This window comes from Eschrichtius robustus, chromosome 14, assembly GCF_028021215.1.
Source record: "Eschrichtius robustus isolate mEscRob2 chromosome 14, mEscRob2.pri, whole genome shotgun sequence".
In the NCBI taxonomy this organism is placed as follows: domain Eukaryota; kingdom Metazoa; phylum Chordata; class Mammalia; order Artiodactyla; family Eschrichtiidae; genus Eschrichtius; species Eschrichtius robustus.
In genome coordinates, this window is record NC_090837.1 from 77,700,443 (window position 1) to 77,722,519 (window position 22,077).

A 22,077-nucleotide genomic window follows, 5' to 3' on the forward strand; every position below is an offset into this window, starting at 1 on the left:
TAGAGATGATTTAAAGTGTATGGGAGGATGTGTGTAGGTTATATGCAAATATTTCGCCACTCTAAATAAGGGACTCAAGCATCTTCAGGTGGATTTTGGTTATAGGGGTCCTGGAACCAATCCCTCCTGGCGCCCCGCCCCCGCCCCCGCCTCAGGGTTAAGGTAATTTACTCAAGCTAGTTAGCAGCGAACCAGGGTTTGTACTCTGGCAATCTGGTTCCAGAGGTTTTCTCCCTGTCGTCTCGGCCCGTTTATTTGGTCTCCAGCACACTCAGGCCTACATCGCTGGCGGCGATTTGATTTCTCATCTTGCAAAGCCGGTGGCGTCCCGCTGCAGCCACGATATCTGGTTAGTGAGCTTCCTCCCGGTCACGGCGTCCATCACGTCCTTCTGAATCAGCTTCTCCACTGCACTCAAAGGTGACCGCGGCACCTGGAGGGCTGTAGGACTGCGCAGGCGTGGCGTTGTTGGGTTGTCCTGGTCACGGTGCGTGGCGAGCACCACGTGGTCCACACAGCCTCCCAGCCGCGTGAAGCGCGCAGGGGCGTCAGGGACGTTGTGCGTAGCAGCTGCTGCGATGTGGGGCAGGTCACTGTACACGACAGCTTCTCCAGTGTGGTGGCCTTGGCCTCCGGGGTCAGTGACAGGATCCAGAAGCTGGGTGGAACTTTGCCCTTGTCCTTGCTTGCAGGGCTGCGCTTGCCCCGGGGTCAGGCACCATTCGGGCGATTCCCCGAGGCAGCCCTGGGCGTGAAGGGGTTGAGGGGTCAGCTCACGATGGCCACCCCCTCCAGGAAGCCCCGCACCTGGTCTTTCACCCCGGCCACTGCCGCTCTTCGTGCTCCTCGCGCCGCAGGTTGCCCAGCTGCTTCTGGCCGGCCTTCACCTGCTGGGCGTTCTTCTCCTTTTGGTGCAAAATGTACTCCAGGATTGCTTCACTCATCCAGGAAGCCGTCTGGTGTGATGGTGAGGTCGGGGCAGGGCTGCAGAGTGAGGCCGCAGCAGTCGAAGTCCTGGACGGCATCCCGGCCCAGTCGAACGTTCTGGGTTCCGTAGCCTGAGGCCTCTGTGTCCTCCTCCTTGTCATGGTGAGTGTGCGGGCCCTGCAGTGCTGCTGTTGCAGAGCTGCATCGTCCTTACAAACGACTCCTTTTTTCTTCCTGGCTTCTTCAGATGTGCCCTTAAACCAGAAGGGAACCAGAGAATTGCGTCTGATGTTAATTTAGACAGCTTTCTTTTGACTGGTGTTTTCATGCTATATCTTTTTCCATCCTTTTACTGTTAACTTATTTATTCTTTATATTAAAAGTTGGTATTTTGTGGATGACGATTAGTTCTTGCTTTTTACCTTGTTTGACCGTCTCTGTTTTTTACGTTTAGACAATTTACATATAATGTTATTAGCGACAGGGTTGGGTTTAAATCTGCCATCTTGCTAGTCGTTTTCTATTTGTCCCATCTTTGCTTGGATCCTCCTCCCCTATTTTCTTGCCTTTGGGGTTAATAGAGTAATTTTTTTAAATGCCTTTGTTCTGATAAGCTCACCCTGTGTCCAGATGATCAGACTCTTGTACTTTTAAAAGAGGTGTTTTTCCAAATATGCAAATTATTTGCCTGGATAAGGTGAATTGCCAAGAATTTCCTGACCATACCAGTGAAGCTATTTCTCAGGTTGTAGTCTTATCTTTCTGCACGAGCCTCTTCTTGAGCAAACAACTAATGTTATGTTGTCTCAGGTCATCCTAGCTCTCGGCCCAAATAGCTAGGTTTCATTTATTCACAGAGTAGGAGGATGGATAAAGTATGGCAGTGTTATACACGTGAATATTATACAGCGGTGAAAACTAATGTAGCAGTGTGAATTAACATGAACATGATAAATCTCAAAAACAGTGAAAAAAGCAAATTGTTAATACATATAGTATGAAATCATGCCTGTTAATTGGAGAACATGTAATTGATAAAACTCCAAATAAAAACAGAGGAAGGATGAAAATAAAATTCAGAAGAGTTCCTTGCCCCTTCTTCCATAACACAAAATAAGAGAAGGGTGTCCAGGGAGAGTCAGAGTGAGAGCTTCCAAAGATGAGTGGACTAGTCAAGGTTCTTCAGCTTATACTTGTTTAAACTCTGTATGCTATATATTTTTGATTTTTAAAGATATTAATTAAGAAGGGAAAAATGCTAAGCTTGTATAGTACTCAAAACATATTCTGTCACCTTCTTCCCTTTTCTATTCACGTATCACCTGGCATTCAGTCCCCATCGAATCTGGGCATTTTCCAATTGCTTCCACATGTTAGCCCTCAGTTTTATCCTGCAAGATAAGGAGAAATTGTTTTTATGACCACTAAAGTTCCCTACAGAAATAGAAGTTTTGTTTTATAACTCTGTTTGAATCTGCCAAATGCAGACTTCTTATTTTCAATTAATTGGAATGTGCTAATGATTTATTTGTGACCCTAAGACTTCAATTAGGTAGAGTCTTAAATAGATTGGGTGTGATTGTCAGGTAGGTGGTAGGAATAAAGGTCAAGAAACACCTCTTTGTTTTAGTGGGTGGGTGGAAATTCAAGCCTGCTAACCCTTTTCTTCCTATAAAAAGCTTCCCCTGGATCTGAAGATTTTTCATGTGTGTCATTTTTGGTGTTCTTCCTGGAAGATTTGCCTTCGTAAGGATTACAGGTTTCAGGATACTGGAAACTGGATTAACTCTCTTTCCTTTAGTGCAGGACTTAATTAGTCTTCGATTTCTCTGTGTGTAGTCTGCATTAATATTTGACGCAGGAAAGATTTTCACAAGTATCTTTTTGGCAGACTGTGATATGGTATGATTTTCCACAGGCCAGCATTTCCCATCACAGAGATACTGTTACACCCATTAATCAAGGGCAGCATGTGTCATATATGAAACCTTGTACACACAGCTGTGGAGATAATTGTTAATGAACTTCAGTCACTCTGTCAGAGCACACAGCCTCTGACATCCTGCCTTGCTCCCGTTTTCCCTCTCATTCCCCCTTACCCTAAAACCTCACCCAGACCCTTTTCTGAAGACAAGTACATCTACCAGGCCCAGACTGCTCATTTCCTAAGGATTTGTATTTGCGGGCAAGGCAACTTAGAGGCAAGGCTATTGCATCTGACTAGAGCATTACGTCCCCAAAGACACAAGGCCTCCAGAAACCCTCTTCAGATGCTAATATTCACACAAAGTGCCGCTGGCCCCAGCTGGCCTTCACCTGCAGCTCTGACAGGCAAGAGCCTGAGAATGAGGTCCTGGTTTCCATAAAAATAGGAAGGGCACACATGGTAAATGGCAGAGATCTCGCCCAAGCTATAAAATTATTTAAAGTCAGATTCCAGACAGTTAAAACTAATTGCTGTGAACACAAAGGCCAGGCAGGAGCCCCCTTTCTCCTTTTTTTTTTTTTTTTCTCCAGTAATTCACTTGAGACAGGGTAGCTTGAATCCTCTACTAATGCGCACACCTAAAATTAAATGATGCCACTAAATTTAAGATGCAGCTGTCGTTGTGAATGTTCAAACATGTTTTAAGCACAGGAGACATGTGCTGTGTGGTAGAGCGAAAATATTAATGGGTCATTTAGAATTGTCCCTGTGTTTCTGTGGTTTTATGGGGGTACCTTGCTTAAATGTAGCATTATTGTTATTGCCGGTCTTATGGCTGATTTTCTGTTCCTGCTGGGTATAGTTTGCAGCCCATTATTATTTCTGTAAAACAGATTTGTAAAGGAAAAGACACTTAATCCACCAACATATTCCGGGCGTTGGTAAACTGAGTACAAACCAGGAGAACTCCTTGCCTTATGGCCTTTTTTGGAACCAGCGTAGAGAAGAGCTGTACAATCCTTTCCCTGTCTGTCCTTTCTTTTCACTGGATATAGTACATAGGATATCACTGGAAGCAGAATGTTGACTAGGTTTCCCTCACCAGATCTCAGCATTCTGCTCCCGCTTCCAGGTGCTAATTTGTGAGCACCTTTATTTACAGAAAATTATTGCAACGTGGGTCCCCTTGCTTTTTAAGTTTAGAGACCCTCTTTGACACTAAAAAATGTATTCATTTAAGATTTCCAGTGCCTTTTAGTTCGTATTGCCTTTGTAGGGGAGCAGAATTTACCACCCTACAATGTGTCTCTTTGGCATATTAATTATTTGAAACTGCTTGTTTTCTAAGATACAGCATACATGGGAAAAACTGAACACCAAGTAGGAGTTACCCTTTTGTAAGAAACATTTATATTTGTAAGGGAAATCTCCACTTGTAAGGGTGTCTCCCTCTTGGTACCTGAAAGAGGAGAATGACCAAATCTCTAGAAACTCTTACCAGTGGAGAAAACACGGACTTAAATTTATATAACAACCTTACCCTTACATTTATATAACAACCTTACCCTTGTTTTGTTTTTTTAAATTTTATGTATTTATGTATTTATTTATGGCTGTGTTGGGTCTTCGTTTACTGTGCGAGGGCTTTCTCCAATTGCGGCAAGCAGGGGCCACTCTTCATCGCGGTGCGCGGGCCTCTCACTATCGCGGCCTCTCTTGTTGCGGAGCCCAGGCTCCAGACGCGCAGGCTCAGCAATTGTGGCTCACGGGCCCAGTTGCTCCGCGGCATGTGGGATCTTCCCAGACCAGGGCTCGAACCCGTGTCCCCTGCATTGGCAGGCAGATTCTCAACCACTGCGCCACCAGGGAAGCCCCAACCTTACCCTTGTTTACTGGGCTTTTCCTCCCATAACTGACTCCTCGTCCTCAGCATCCTCTTTTGTCTTCAGCTGAGGATGGTATTTAAGGTGAGGGCTTCGGCCAGATTGGCCAGTTACTTGGTTTTCCTGGGTCTTTCTCATGTATACATATTGTTAAACTTTTGTTTGATTTTTTTTTCCTGTTAAGCTGTCTCATGTCAATTTGATTCTTAGACCAGCCAGAAGAATCTAGAAGGGTAAAGGAAATTTTCTTCCTCCCCAACACCTTGGAATATACATAAGCAATAGGTATTCAGTAACATCTTAAAGTGAACTTATATTTAGGTAATTGAAAATGCACGTGTGTGTGTGTGGGTGTGTGTATGAGAACGGCTGTACATACAGGTGCGAGATGTTTATTAGGTCTTCAGACGGTGATCAGTGCTTATATGTGTGGATTCCAGGATGCCTCTCAGAATCCTTATGACCTTTCCAGGAGTCCCCTCTCTCCTCTCTTGGTTAAAGAAATAAGAATCTAGAGGGAGAAAACTCTAGGTAGGGAGTCAAGAGGCTAGAGTTTGGTCTATATTCAGTTGTTTGTACTCCTTTTGGCATTTTAACCTCTCTCTGCTTCTGTCCCCGTTGTAAATTACGGATGGCTTATACCTGTCATATTTATCTCATGGTTATAGTAAACGTGGCATGCAGTTACCCGGTAGCACCCTAAACCCACTATTCAGGGTGCTACTGTCCACTCAGTTAAGGCTTCCTACTTTGACAGAAGATGAGGTACTATAGGTATTCTCATATTGAACCAGGTAAGGAAAGCTTGGGGATTCTTAAAAAAAGAGAGAAGAAAATATAACGTTAAAATCAAGAATTGGAGGAAGAATTGGGGAGAATCTCAGTGAATCATGGAGGCGGGAGGTTGGCTTCTGCATCATTCTCCATTGAGTGCAGACTGGCTGACTTCCTTCAGATGTTATCTTGCCCGCGTGATCTGCCTGAGGGGGATGTTGGGGGATGGAGAGCTAGTCAGTTTTTAACCACTTAATTCCTCATTCTTACTTCTTTTTATCTAGGAAAAGAATCAATAGGTTAGACAAGGCATGGTGTGCCTTCAGGAGAGCAAAAGTCCAAGTTAGTTTCAATTGCTTAGTGATCTCATTCCTATAATTAAGTTCTTTTAAGGTTAGAGGGGAACAGAAATGGGCAAAGGGGAAAGGGGCAAAAGAGCTGCTTCACTTTTTCCAGCTGCGTAGGAATATGCAGTTGTCTCAAAATTAAAATTTTAAGTAACTGTAAATATCTGGCTGTATTCTCCTATAATTTTTATATAAACGGCTATATGATTCCACAAAGATACCTGTGAAATTGGAGAATGGTTTTCACTATGTCATATTAATCCCACGTGTACAGTTTCTTCATGATCCCAGTTTGTAATTGTCTTGGGTACCTTTTTAAAATTCATGTTTCTTCTGGTTCCTTAAGGTCAATGCTCTCTTTCTTACAAAGGATAGGCTCTTGATGAGTCAACAGTGCTTTCAGCGGACACTGCATATTAGAGAAAAGCCAGCAAAGTTCTCCCAGGTTGGGCAGCCTTTCACCTCCGTACCCCTGGAATGAGTCTCAGTGGGAAGTAATGCAGCACATTTGAAACCATCGTTTAATAGTCATAATAAAAAAGAATGCTCAGAGGAATGGAACTTAAAGCCCATTCGTCATATCAGTAAACAACATTCGCATTTAAAAGGGACCTCCTGTTTTTGCCCGTTAAGTGCAGAGGTTCTGGTAGCTTTTGATTTATCACCTCACATTTTCCGCCTGCCCTTTTCTTTAAATATATAGCACGTTCAAATCCCAAATCAATATGCGTGGTGTTGTATTGAATTTAAGGCGAGCGGCTACAAGAAAAAACATAGTCATGAGACACAATTTTTTAATCTTTCATTGAATGACAGTCTTACTAACAGGCTAGAGATAACAAGGTGCAAGTTTTCCTATTTTATTTCTCCTCCAGAGTTTAGCACCAGGAGTTTCAAAGTCACACCCACAGATAAGACCACAAAAGTTTGGCACAGTGAACCCCTGTGATGCCATTTCATGCCTCTATGGCTTTGTTTATTCTGCTTCCCTGGCCTGAATGACTGTTAACCTTTCTCACCTGGCTAACTCAAACCTATCCTTACCTCAATTAAATTACCTCTAATAAATCATTCACCTCTTCCTCCAGGAAGTCTTCTTTCACTGCTTGAGGATGGGGTAGATGCCTTCCCTGTCTCTTTGTACCCCAGGTAATATGTAATATCAGAGCATTTTACCATATTGTGTGGAAAATCTCCACTAGGCTAAACACTTTGAAAAGAGGAGCTGTGGTTTATCTGTTTATCTAGTTTTCCCCAGTACTTTACACAGTGCGCTCAGTAAATGTTGGTGGAATCTGAGCAGTGGTGAAACGTTTACGTAGTAGAATTGACAAAAAAGTGGGAGCAAATCACACAAGAAAACCAAATGAGTTTATTAGATTTTTTGTGCAGGGAATCTAGTTTGGACACAATGGATAGCACAGATGTGGTTTAGTGGGTACATTCCGTGCGTGAGCTTTTCTGAATGAGGAGAGTGACTTTGATATTTTCATTATTACTGCAGGATTGAAAGTGCCATAAGGACGGGAACTCTGTTGCTCCTGCTTTCAGAATTGGCCCTCAAACAGTGTGTCTTTGCTCCCAACTATGATTATTTCCTTATATTTTAAGTGATCTATTTGATTACTACAAGTAGAATTGATGACTCAGAGTATGCACAGGGAATCTTTTTTTACAATTTAAATATTCTCTGGAAAGATTTTCAAAATTTGTACCTACACTATCCATCAGATTTCATTCTTTTTTCAATGCTGGCATTATAACTTTTAAAAATTATAATTTTCATTCATATTATAATTTTCATTCATATTTAAATATGGCTTAGGGGTTAGTACATATCATGGAGTCAGACACACCTGGATTTGAAATGAACTCCATAATTGCAAGCTGCATGACCCCAGGAAGTTTATTTAATAGATCTAAGCCTCATCTCTAAAGTGGATTAATAAATGGTACTCACCTTGTAGCAAGGTTGGGGAAATATTCAGATAATGTGTATAAATTGTAAGTACAGTGCCTGACACAGTGCAGTTATTCAATAAAGTATTAGCTTTTATTTTTGCAAGTACTGTATCAGTCTTCCATTACCAGTGAGGTTGAGCATTTGGCCGTATCTGTTAAAATATTCTCTCTCTGCTTTTCAGTCCTCTCTTTCCAGGCCCTTTATTCATTCATATATTGGAATTAACGCTCTTTCTCTTTTTTTTTTTTAACTGAGTTCTAAAAGTTTTCCATACGTAAAAGATAGCAAATCTTTGTGACGTGTGTATTTTGAGTAGTTTTACCTAATTAGTCCTCTGTCATTTAACGTTATCTGTAATATGTCGCTTTTTACCCAGAAAAGTAATGATCAGTTTTGCTCCCCAAACATTTTGAGCTCTCTGCACTTTCCTACCCTCTTTGAAGTTAAGCACAGTCATATGACTCACTTTAACGTGAGCAATAGCCATTATGTTACTTGTGGGCAGATAAATGCTTCAGCAGCCACTGTGCAACTTCCTCTTCTGCGTTGATCGTGGCAGCATGTGATGATGGCAGAGATGGAGACAATGTCAGCCTGCATCCCCAAGTGACAAAGATGAGTGGTACCTCCTACTTGCAAAACGTGTAAACAAAATAAACCTTTGTTGTATTGAACTCCTAAGATTTGGGGGTTGTTTATTACTGCAGCATAATCTAGCCTATCCTTATAGATGCAAGGATATTTTTGCTAGATTTATTATTATTTTTAAAGGTAGTCACATTTAGCTATGTGTTCCTTAGAAGTACTACCTTTGGTATTAAATGGATATTATGCTGAGAAAGTCCGGAAAGTCTGTTCTAACTATTGGAGTGCCCAAACATGGACTGAATGGCTTTTTGAGATAGTAAGTTTCCTGTTCGTGAATAATTTTTAGCAGAGTTATGGCTGTGTGTCAGGAATGCTGTGTAGTTATTATATGTTACATGAGTGATCAGAATAGTTGACCTTTAAATTTCCTTCCAGCTGTTTGGATATTAAGAGTAATGCAGAATTACTACTCAAGGAACTCACCATGTACCTTAGTATTTGCAAAGACGAGGTAGAATCTGGGGGAAAGATTCTTCCATCTTTTTCCAAATAATCAATCATCAATCTGCAGATAAAATAATCCCCAATTTTTAGGATAGATCTGAGTTTCCCTGTATATTAAAGCTCTGTGCTCTTCACAGTTTCTTCAGTGACTCAATTTCACCCAAAGAGTACAAAATAAGAAACATTGCCTTCTTATACATCTTGAGCAGATTCCTTACTGAGACCATATTTTACTGTTGTTCTTGAGTTCTGTAATAAGTCAAGACAGGTATACGGGATGTAGAATCCTACTGGCTCCATGAAAGGGGATTGTTTCAAAGCACCAAAATTAAAGTGAAGAGTATTTCTCCCCTACTCTGTCCAGGGCAGCACTTTAAGACGTTGACACAGTGGGGTAGGGCAGCATCTGAACCACTAAAAGGTCTCACATCAGCAGTTTCCTTCTTCTCCATGCCACCAAATGACCCTTGAGTAAAGAGCAAACTCTCCCATTCAGATGGGCTCCTGGAAGTTATTTTCCCCGTGTGATTGCCACCCCTTCCCTTTATTCCTCAGGTTCTTGAGTTTTGTTGGAAAAGATTCAGTAAGTTCAAGGCTAAACAAAGATAATTTGAAGAGTTGTATGAAAACACTCTTCCAAACTAATACTTAGGTTCTTTGAAGAGAAGCACCAAAGGATGAGCTATTAAGAAAATGATACCCTCCACATCTTGGCTATTGTAAATAGTGCTGTAATGAACATAGGTGTGCATGTATCTTTTCAAATTAGTGTTTTCATTTTCTTCAGATAAATATTCAGAATTGGGATTGCTGGATTGTATGGTAGTTCTATTTTTAGTATTTTGAGGAACCTCAATGCTTTTTTCCATAGTGGCTGCACTAATTTACATTCCCACCAACAGTGCACGAGAGTTTCCTTTTCTCCATATTTTCACCAAAACTTGTTGCTTCTTGTCTCTTTGACAATAATCATTCTGACAGGTGTGAGGCGATAGATCCTTCTGGTTTTGATTTGCATTCCCCTGATGATTTGTGATATTGAGCACCTTTACATGTACCTGTTGGCTATCTGTATGTCTTTTTTGGAAAAGTGTCTATTTCAGGTCCTCTGTCCATTTTTAAATTGGGTTATTTGCTTTTTTATATTGAATTGTATGAATTCTTTATATATTTTGGATATCAGTCCCTTGCCAGATATACCATTTGCAAATATTTTAACCCATTCAGTAGGCTACCTTTTCATTTTGTTGGTAATTTCCTTTGCTGTGCAAAAGCTTTTTAGCTTGATGTAGTCCCATTTGTATATTTTTGCTTTCTTTGCTTTGCCCGAGGTGACAGATCCAAAAATATTTTGCTAAGGCTGATGTCAAAGAGGTTACCGCCTACGTTGTTTTCCAAGATTTTTGTTGTTTCAGGCCTTACATTCATGTCTTAAATCTATTTTGAGTTTAATTTTATACGTGGTGTAAGAAAGTGGTACAGTTTCATTCTTCTGCATATAGCTGTCCATTTTTCCCAAAACCATTTACTGAATGTCCCCATTGAATATTTTTTCCTCCTTTGTTGTAGATTAATTGACCATATGTGTGTGGGTTTATTTCTGGATTCTCTATTATGTTCTATTGATCTATGTTTCTGTTTTTGTGCCAGTGTCATACTGCTTTGATTATTGTAGCCTTGTAGTATAGTTTGAAGCCTGGGTACATGTCCGTTGGTTGATGAATGGATGAAGATGATGTGGCATGTATATGCAGTGGAATATTACCCAGCCCTAAAAATAGTAAAATCTTGCCACTTACAGCAACATGGATGGATCTGGAGGGTAGTATGTTAAGTGAAATAATTCACAGAAAAACAAATACTGTATGATTTCACTTGTATGTGGAATTTCAAAAACAAAACAAGTGAAGAAACAAAACAGGCTCATAGATACAGAGGACAAACTGATAGTTTGTAGAGGCGGGGAAGGTGGGGTGGAGGGATGGACAAAATAGGTGAAGCAGATTAAGAGGTATAAACTTCCAGCTATTACAGTAGATAAGTCACAGGAATGTCATGTATACATAGGGAACATAGTAATATTATAACAGCTTTGTGTGGCGATGGGATGGTAACTGGGCTTATTGAGGTGATCATTTCACAATGTCTAAAAATATTGAATCGTTCTGTTTTACACCTGAAACTAATAAAAATTAAAAATAAAATAAATATAGGCATTTATAGCTATCAGTTTTCCTCCACACTTCTTTAGCTGCATCCCATTATGTTTGGGTTTGTTGAGTTTTGTTTTTATTTGTCTCCAAGTATTTTCTGATTTCCTTTGCGATGTCTTCCTTGATCCCTTTAGGAGTATATTGCTTCATATGCATATGTTTGTGAATTTCTGTAATTTCCTTTTATTATTGATTTCTAATTCTGTTCCATTTGGTCACAGAATGCATGGTGTGATTAAATTATTTGAAATATATATTTAAAAACCCTAGCCTCATTAAATCATTAAATTTTAGTTAGGACAGTTTCTGTTTTTGTTAATATCGTGTACTTTTTAAAATGATTTATTCCTTCATTGTAGTATCTTTTCTTCTCCATCTCTCAGCTTTTTCACCTTTGGCACCCTGGTGTGGGTGGGTGTTTGTTGCACCTGGAAGATGTGTTGGAGAAAGTGGGAGAGATGTGCAATTGAGTCCTTGGCTACTGTTGAGGTTACAAATATCTGAACTTGTAGCTTTTGTAAAAATACCCTCTAACTTCTACCTTTTAACAGTGATGTTGGGTGGCTAATTTTATGCACTGGTTTTAAAATCCTAGGAGGAAACATTCTGAAATAGATAACATTTTCTTCAAAATCAACCTTGACTCCCATTCTAAATCCAGTTTTTGAAATTTAGGTGTGAAGAATTTCTTAATCTTTCCTCTCTGTCTCCTATCCCATTTTTATTACAGTCTCTCAACTGGGTCTAACATGCCCTGTGAGAGCCCCTCTGTTTATCTTCTTCAGAAATTAAACATCTAGTGTTCTGTTGGTGTTGAGAGATATAATTCCCCACTGATGAAGGGATCTAATGATGTAGCTGCTCTGTAAACACCCTTTAACTCCCTCCTAACCTTCAGAGGTAGTGGGTACCACTATTTCTGGAGGAAGTAAATTGGGTTGGTTATTAATTGGCTCTTTCCATTGCTGGCCTAGAATTTAGCTTTCCAGGGGTTTGTGTCTTAAGTATCTACCTCTTTACTATAGTTTTAGCAGTGTTTTATGGGGAAGAAAAGTGACATATGTGGATTTAAATAGCCTCCTTCTCGTGGAAGTTCTGTAGAATCTATTTTAACTACAGTGAGACATGGTTATATAACCTTTAACTTTGAGACTGTGATGCGTGTTTTCCTATTTATCGTAGGGAATATGTTAACTTGTCAAATATGTGTTACAGGAAATCAAATTTGAGTTTACATCAAACTTGTAATGTTGAATCAAGTGATTATAAGTTCACTTGTTATTAACTCAAGAAGTATAAAAACAGTCAGATTCTCCTGAACTAAGGAAACAGCACCTGTTCTCCCCTTTCTTCAAGCACAGGGAAAGTTGTTCTAAGTGTTGATTTTAGCAGTAACATTTAAAAACACTATGAAGAATCTTGACTTTATTCTCAGTGTAGTGATTTTTAAACTAACTTCTAATGCTGACTGACTAAGGTTTGCTCTTCTTTGGAAATGAAAGGGAGAATATCTATTTTTTGTCCTTGATAAGTTTGTACTTTGATTCGAAAGATAAAAAATAATTATGGAATAGGTATGCAATTAGAAGTAAATTGGATAGTGCAGAAAATAAAATAGTAGCTTTTCATTTATCTGTAATATCCTTAGAACTATGACTGTGTATACTTTGACTCCTATTTTTATGTCCATATTTTTACAGCTTTATTGCTAAAATTTAGATATATAAACTGTATTTTTAAATTATTTTCTTCAGATTGTAAGTCTCTCAAGAAAGGGAAATTATCTTTTGCGTTTTTAATCCTATGACTATCCTAGCACAGTGCTAAGACTGGTACCAATTTCTGGACATTGAATGAAGTGATGGCTAAATTTTTATTACCTGGAAACTACCAGGTAAAATATTTAATTATCTAAAGAGATAAACCAAATTTAAGAGAAATAGACAAAAATCAACAAACAACTTTTATTTAAATATTTCATTTAAAAAACAAAATCACCTGCTTTCATCTGATTTCCTAGGAGTTAGTTCAAGGCTCAAAAATCGCTTTCACATCTACACCCATTGTCCCAATCTGTAAGGAATTTATTCTCAAGATGGAGGCCTTGAGATGCAGTCCCACACAGGAAATAACGTTCTTGTTTTACTTGTGGGCTCTACTTAAAAATGGCAAATTATTTTTGAAAGATGATCTTAAAGTAAATCATCTTTATTTACTGAGCTCTTACTCTTTACAAGGCGTTGTGGTGGGTTCTTCGAGAATACAAAAATAAGACATAGTCCCTGTTATTAAGGACTAGAATTAAATTAAAAAACAAAAGAGCCACAAATAAAGATTTAACGAACAATTGAAGTGCCACATGAGGGTGCTGTGTGAGTTCAGGTAAAGAGAGAGATCGTCGGTGTTATTGCTACTGATGAAGTTAAACATTTATTTAGCATATGTTAGGTTCAGGGCGCTAATCTGAACACTTTACATGTATTAACCTCTTAATTTTCATAACAAATCCATGTTGTAGATACCTATTATGTCCACTTAAAAGATTAGGAAACTGATAGGTTAAGTAACTTCCATAAGGTCTTGCAACTGGCAACAAAATAAAACCCGGGGTAGCAACATTACAGAACATAATGAGGGGCTGTAATGTAAATTGGAACGTTAAAGGTGTTAATCACCAGAAAGAAAAAGAAAATTAGGAAGAGAAATTCAAGTTCATGTAAGTCAAAATTTGAAAGTAAGATAAACAAAACTAGTTCAGTCTTGTGGGAGCTGAGGTATTATCTAAGTGTAAAATGAACGTATAATTTATTTTCCAAATTAGGCCACTTTTGAGCGTGGCAGGGCTACTGACTGGATGTGAATGCTCCATGCAAACTGAGACCCGTGGTCATCCTGGTTGTGCCCCTCGCGCTCAGATCCTTAACTCCGTTCCAGCTGTGGTAATTGTGTGAGCAGGGCTGGCTACCCCCTATCAGGCTGTGTCAAGTGTAGAGGAGAAAAAATAGGCTTTAGCTCAGTGTCTGCACTTCAGTGCAATTATCTTTGACAATCTGACCTCCTGAACTTTGGACTTTGCCTTTTTAGAGCTGTTTTGCTTCCTTCACTCTTTGTATTAGTGAAATTCTATGGACACAAACTCTGACCTTCTTCAACTTATACAATACACTTGATCACTTGCAGTATGATCAACAACTGCAAAATCTGACCTATGCACTGTTAGACTTGCGGAGCTAGTCAGACTCTTCCTGCAGAGCCAAAATTCTGTCTTTTGTATAGTCTTTGCTACTCTTAGCTAGATCTGTCTCTTTACCACCTATCAAAGCGATGATTTTTTAATACAGTTTAGTTATGAAACAAAAGTTGGAAAGGGCCCTACATGGAGTGAGGACATTTTCCTGGAGATGGGGAATGGGGATTGGAGAGTAGGTTATTAATGGATTTTGAGCAGAAAAATGACAAGATGAAAGTAAAACAATCTGCTGAGATATGTCAGATGGATCACAGTGGGAGACTGAGGACAGCAAACCGGTCAGGTGGACACATAACTGTCCGTAAATAAAGTATTGATAATAGATGTTAATTATAAGGGGGCAGCAATGGGAACCCAAGAAAAACAGGTGGAAAAAATATTGCAAAAGGAGAATCTTCAGAAGACGACGTTCCAAAACCTGGAATGTAGCCTAGAGTTCTTTGGGTTCAGTGAATCAGTGAATACTCTCGTTGATTCATTTTGTGTTAGATTGGATGAGGGAGAAAGTGCTAGTGTTTTTTCTTTATCCTCCCACAGACTACATCGTATTAGAATGTATCTTCTATTTTTTTTTTTATGTCTGTCAACCACATTTTACGCAGAATCATCTCCTCCAGAGCTAATGGGGCATTCAGCTTTTCATCTTCAAGATGTAGCTCACTGGCTGGCACAGGAAGGGGCTTTAAGTAGTGGTTTTGTCATCTTGGCTAAGGGGGAACTGAATTTCCACGAATTTTCTTCTTCATATGGTTCCAGCTTAGGAACGGGAGAAATTGACATGAGTTTTGGGAGGCAGAAGTGAAGCAGCAGCCATGTCTGCTCTGAAGGTCAGTGGTGCATGAGCTGGGGTAGCTTACACGTGTTATTGTTCCTCTGCTAATTCACCTTGTTCATCCGACAGCATGTGATAATCAGGTGCCTGTAGAAGCAAGCCTTTGAGTGACCAGGAATCTGGCATGGAATAACTTTAGTGAAAGTAAGGACTGTAATGGGGTTAGCTGGTCGCTTTTAAGTGTGGTAGAGAACTTAGGGGAAGAAAATTATGAGCTCAGGGCTTTTAAATTTCCGTTTCAATGTCTGGGAAGAAACCAGGAAGCTCTAAGACCACCCCGAAGGAAACCCTTATCTCCTGTAGCCTCATGGCTGAGATTTCTCAGTGTTAAATCCAAGGTCTAAACCTGCGTGGGGCTGAATTGAATTCAGCAGAATTGAATTGAATTGAATTGAATTGAATTCAGCGCAGTTGAATTACCAGTGTCACAGAGTCTCTTATGTTACAGTTAAGGCATTTGTTTGGAAGGAATGGTATTCTGGAAACTGGATTCATATGTGCAGATTCCAATAAATCTGGGGATATTGGACCCCTAAATTTTACTGAGCCTCTTTTACCAGCAGAAGCAGGCTTTCTGTCTTCTCTTCCTGGCAGAGGAGGTTAGCATCCCCTTGGCTGAAGAACCTGAAATGGGCCTCGAAGATACGTTCCTTGCCGGGGACTACTGTTCCTTCTCAATCCCAATACATAAACCTTCCATTGCTTCTAGGCCTGTAACCAAATGCAAGTCCAGACACTGCCTGAGAGGGTAAGGCACACAGTATGACCTATGAGGACGTGCAATGTAAAGAAGAATTGCAAGGTTTTGCCGCTTTTTTTTTTTTTTTTTATAACACAACTTTTAAAATTTATTTTTATTTATTTATGGCTGTGTTGGGTCTTCGTTTCTGTGTGAGGGCTTTCTCAGGTTGTGGCAAGCGGGGGCCACTCTTCATCGCGGTGCGCAGGCCTCTCACTATCGCGGCCTCTCTTGTTGTGGAGCACAGGCTCCAGACGCGCAGGCTCAGTAATTGTGGCTCACGGGCCTAGTTGCTCCGCGGCATGTAGGATCTTACCAGACCAGGGCTCGAACCCGTGTCCCCTGCATTAGCAGGCAGACTCTCAACCACTGCGCCAGCAGGGAAGCCCCGGTTTTGCCGCTTTATACTGAAAGTAACCTGGGGGAAAATTAGGAATGGATCCTAAGTGTATTGGGGGAGAGTGGAAGGAATAAACTGTTGGGTTTGGATGGCTTACTAAACGGTAATTCTGGATTCAGTATGTTACTTTGAGCTACTGTGAGTCTCTTTAAAAGTCAGCTTGGTTGTTTGAAAGCTGTACCCCCAAATCTCCTATGAAGTTGAAATGTCAAACTGAAAATGAAATCACGTAGAAATGCCAAAACTTCCTGGTATATTGTAGAGGATGAAATCCAAAAGCTTGGGGAGAGCTGAATGCTGGAGTACATTTCTCCAGTAAGATCTGCTTATCCACCCCCCAACCGTGTTCCCCGAGAGGGTCCAGAAGACAATTCCTTCACCAAGGCTGCGATAAAAACAGTTGTGAGGAGAGGTATTTTTAAAGAGTTCTTTGGTGGAGAGTCTCTGAATTCCTGCCAGTAATAGGAAGGAGCTTGGAAGAGGATCTTGCAATTAACACGAGAATGCACTTCAACACGTTGATTTCAGCCTGAGCAGAGAAGCCACCCATCTTGTGTTAGACTTCTGACCTACAGAACTGCAAGCTAATAAATGAGTGGTGTTTTAAGCCAATAAATTTGTGGTCATTTGTTACGCCGCATTTGGAAAACTAATACAGGTAGCAAAGGGCAAGTGGAGGCCATTAAAATTCCCTCTCCCTACCAAAATAGTTTAATAATAATAACAATACCACATTCCTAAGGGAATTGCAGAATATTGTCACCAACAAGGGCTTAAGAGATGCAGGAGTGGTGATACCTAATACAACTTTATGTTTTTAAATTGAAGTATAGTTGATTTACCATGTCGCATTAGTTTGAGGTGTACAGCACAGTGATTCAGTTATATATATTCTTTTTCAGATTCTTTTCCCTTATAGGTTATTACAAAATGTTGAGTATAGTTCCCTGTGCTATACAGTAGGTCCTTGTTATAATACAACTCTGTTCAATTAACCTTTCTGGCCTGTGATGAAAACAGATGGATCTTGAAGAGTGACAGGAGACTACTGTAAACTTAATTAGATGATGAGCCCAATTGCACCTGTTGGTCCAGATGTGGTTTCATTGCTAGGCAAATGGATACATCCCATGTCATCTGGTATGCAGCTCTTTATCTGGCAAATGCTCTTTCACCCGTACCCGTTAGTAAAAGACCTTTAGGAATAGTCTTCTTTCAGCTGGAAGGGTCAGCAATACACCTTTACTGTTTTAACTCAGGGCTCTATCAACTCTCAAATCCTGTCATAATCTAGGCGACCAGGACTTGCCTCAATTCCAGTCCACCAGGCATCACACTCTTCCTTTACATTGATTATATCGTGATACGTGGATCTGATGAACAGGAAGAAACAAAATCTCTAGTTATTTGATTTAGACATTTAGGAGGTGGAAAATAACCCCCCCCCCCCACCACCAAATTCATTGTCAACTAATATTAGTTTCTCATTGCCATTGTAATACATTACCACAAACTTAGGGGGCTAAAACCAAAACAGGTTTATTATCTCACTGCACTGGAAGTCCGTGCACCTTGATTACAGGTGCTGTGAGGACTGTGCTCCTTTTGAATACTCTAGTGGAGCGTCTGTTTCTTTGCCTTTTCCAGCTTCAGAAGATAGCATGTAGTTACTGCCCCCTTTCTCCAGCATCAACACCCACAGCACAGCATCTTTAAAGCTCTCTGCCTCCATCTCTCTCTGACCTTTGCTTTCATTGTCACATCATCTCTGACTTGAACCCTCTGTCTCCCTCTTATAAGAACCCTTGTGATTATATTGAATCCACGAGGATAATACTGTGTAATTATCTCAAGGTCCTTACTTTAATCACACTTGCAGTCCTTTTTGACACGTGAACATACTCACAGGTTTGGGGCATTAGGATGTGGACATCTTGGGGAAGACGTTATTTTGTCTACCACATACCTCAATGAAGTTTCTTTGATCTGAGGCTGTCGGGATATCCTTTTCAAAGTGAAGGGCAAGTTGCTGCATCTGGTGCTTCCTACCACTAAGAAATATCTGTAGCAATTGATGGGCCTCTTTGTATTCTGGAGGAAACATAGGTCTCATTGTGGTATGCTACTACAACCATGTACAGAGTAAGCTGAAAAGCTACAAGTTTCCAGTTGGGTTCAGACAAGAAAGAGAAAGAAAACTCTGTAATAGGTCCAGCGGGCAATGTGAGCTGTCCTTCCTCCTGGATATATAATCATTGAAGTGTCACATAGGGATGCCTTTGGAAGGCTTTTGCAGGCAAATCACATTGCAGACCCTCAAGATTTTGGAACATCATTATGCTTATCTCATGTCGAGATTCTCATGGCCAGTTCCAGGTTTGGATAAGGAATATCTTATTTCAGGTTGGATCATAAGGACTCAGGAACTAATATGAAGAGGATACCACTGGCCAGGTGGTAGGGCAATTTGAGAAACGATGACGATAAACTCAAAGGATTAAAACATTTCAAGTATTTCAAAATCTACAAATTACATCAATAAAAAATACTGTTCACTATTGGACAGTGCTTGGAAGCTAACTCATTACTTCGAAAACTGGTAAATAAAATAAATCAAGCATTTTATCCTGGCTTTCCTATATAAACTGTACCAGTGGGTAACTAAATAATGAGTTGGGGAATAGTACTTTTTTTATGACAGTTTTTCAGCTAATAAGTGAAGGAGAAATGATAGATTTAGAATATTACCATTTTGCAACCACTAATGGATTAATAGAGGCAGGCATTCATCAACCACTGCTGACATCACAAGAGGATGCATCCGGATGAAATACGCATCACCATCTATGAATATTGTAGCTAAAGGTAGTACTTCATACCAATGATGCCAACTATCAATTTATGGTAAATAATGAATTTACTAAAAACTATAAAAGTTATTTTAATAAAATTTATAAAACTAAATTTATAAAAATATAAATGGTAAATTAAAAACTAACAATGAAAAACAGAAACATATAAAACTATACAGAGAGATGAACTCAATAAGATAAAATCTGGGAATCTGTGGAACAAATGACCCTGTTTCTACAGCAAATGAAAGGAAACAGAGATGGAGGGGAAACCTATAGATTAAAAGAGACAATGTAAAGTTGCTAAAGTCATCAACGTACATTTGCAATGAGTAAATGTTATGGTAAATTAAACCTCTATGCAGTTGGTTTAAAATATGAAGAGATTGAAAAATCATATTAGTCAGTGACTAGGTCATTTTTGGATCCTGTTTTAATCAAACATTAATCAAGAATTGATATTTAACACACAATTAGAAATTTAAATCTTTTACAAGATATTTGATATTAACACATTTTTGTTAATTTTATTCTGTGTGATAATGATATTGTGGTCATGTTAAAAAAGAAAAGGAAAAAAAGAATCCTTATCTTTCAGAAATGTATACTGAAAAATGAAATGATTAAAAGTTTGATTTCTAAAATTTAAAATGTATGTGCTATCACTGTCTTGTGCAGTTCCAGAGTGTCATGGAGAGTGAGTACAAAGTAACATTGATTTTTAAGAGATTTCAGTAGGAAGCTTCCTTTTCTGAGGTTTAAAGACTTCACAGGCTCCTCACAGGCAATTTCACTATCACACCAGTAGGCAAGATTCCGTTCTTGCTGTGCTGGCTTAATTGTGATGCGTCTTGTGACCTCTGCCTCAAGGCAGTGTTCCCACCTGTTAATGCAAAGATCCATGGCTAGTTCAGAAAAGTCTCTTAAAAATAACACACACATATCACCTCAAATAGAGACCTAGATCAAATACACAGTAAAGAACATAAACATATCATTTATTTAGAGTCACCTTATTTCCTCTTTGAAGCATTTTCCTAATTTGGGTAATAGCTAGGCTGTTCAGTCATTTCCATTTCACAAGTGTTTTTTTTTCTTTTTCTTTTTCTTTCTTGTTTTTTTTTTTTGAAATTTGTCTTAAATGGAATGCAAATTTTGTTAAGGGACATTTATTCCCTAGAAGCTGGGAAAATATATTTTAATGTACTTGGTTGCTGTGTGATTGGAACTGCATAACTGTGACCGAATTTATATCAAAGAAGTAGGTAATTCTATGATCATTAATAACAGTTGTAGCCATGCGGGCCAAGATAATGATATGGGTAACTGAATCTCGTGCTTCAGAGCACAAGGTGATTGCCATGAAGGAATTGGAGAAGGTGTCTTGTCCCATGTAGAGCACTATACATTTGAATACTTAGGTAAAAAGAGATGGCATGAGGGATTTTGTGCTGAGGAACATCTCATTGGATAAAACAGTGGCATTAGTTCTGCACTAAAATGCATCATAATTTTCTTTCAAGTCACATGGTATGTGGAACGATGGGGAGGGTCATGTCAAGCCTATGGTTATGCAAGTTATAGCCCATGTCTGGCACACTGAACAGGCAAGGAAAACAGTGGCCTGAGAGATACATAGAAATAAGGAAAGAAAGAAAGGAGACGAGGAGGAAAGAGGGAAGAGGAGAAAAGAGATGGAGACAGTTATAAAGTTATAGCACCGAAGAAAACTGAGAGAGAGACTTTGAGCCCAAAACGGCTGACACTGCCACTTGGAAGCGAGACCAAGACAGCTGGTCATTTGAAATAGGACCACTAATTAGTAGGCAGAAATGTAGTGCTTTTCTCTGACTGATGGCAGCTCCTACAGAACAACATCTTGCCTTTGATTCCTCCCAGCAAGGAATGGCAACAATACCTGCTCTACCAGAGCAGCTGTTCTCTAGAAAATACGGCCATCCTCGCTTCTCAGAAAGCTCAACAGACAGAATGTTTACGCACATTCCATTCACTCAACAAACACTTTTGGAGCATGCACCGTGCCTTTATGTTCCAGCAGGGAGAATATGGAAGGATCACTCCCAGTTTCCCTTCACACCTTAATTCCTTCCTTCCTGTAGGAAGTGAGTAGGCTTTCCAGTAGGAAGCCAACTTCGGTCACAAATACAAAGCCATCTTGTTTAATCAGCTTTATCGATAATGTGGATGGCATTGTGATCTGCATCTGCCCATCTCCTGTGTCTTACTTCTCCATTGATTCCAAACTTGGGAGGACAAAAGGGTACACTAAATTCCCAAATCTGAGGACTGGGAGAAGTAACAATAATCAATATAGTGTCCACCTCACAACACTGCCCACCTCACAGTTCAGTTTTGTAAATCATCCTCTTTTTCCATAGTTCAGGCACCATGTGCCCATGAAGTGTTTCCTGGACCTCATCCTTCAGCAGGTTGGGTTTAGGGGCTAAAACGTAGATTGAGTCAAAAAGTTGAATTGGATCTGAGATGCTCTTTGGTTCTGGTGCTTTGTTCTGTTGCAGCACTAAGTGCATTGCGTTAAAACCAACTGTTTACTTTTCTGATTTTCACTACTGCTAGTGAGCCACTTTCAAACAGAGATAAGTTTTTGTATCCTCAGCTCCTGACACACCTTTGAGGTGCTTGGCCTTCAGAGAGTGTTTTCTCAATTGAAATCAATTGCCCTCTGAAACTTATCTAAAATCAGAGTAGTGATTATGTTTGACATGATAGGTGTTTGGATTTCATATGGCAGCTGTCCCATGCTGCTCACCAGCAAGGGCTAGTAAACATGGTGGTGTCTTCACCATACCAGAGAATTGTAGGAGAGCCTCTCTCTTGTCTTTCTTTTCTTTTGGAG

The 22,077-nt window shown here is 39.8% G+C and overlaps 1 pseudogene; it reads right to left on the reverse strand.

Moving 5' to 3' along the window:
• Positions 1 to 304: 304 nt before the first annotated feature.
• LOC137776218 (nitric oxide synthase-interacting protein pseudogene) lies at positions 305 to 21,751 on the reverse strand (annotated as a pseudogene).
• Positions 21,752 to 22,077: the final 326 nt, after the last annotated feature.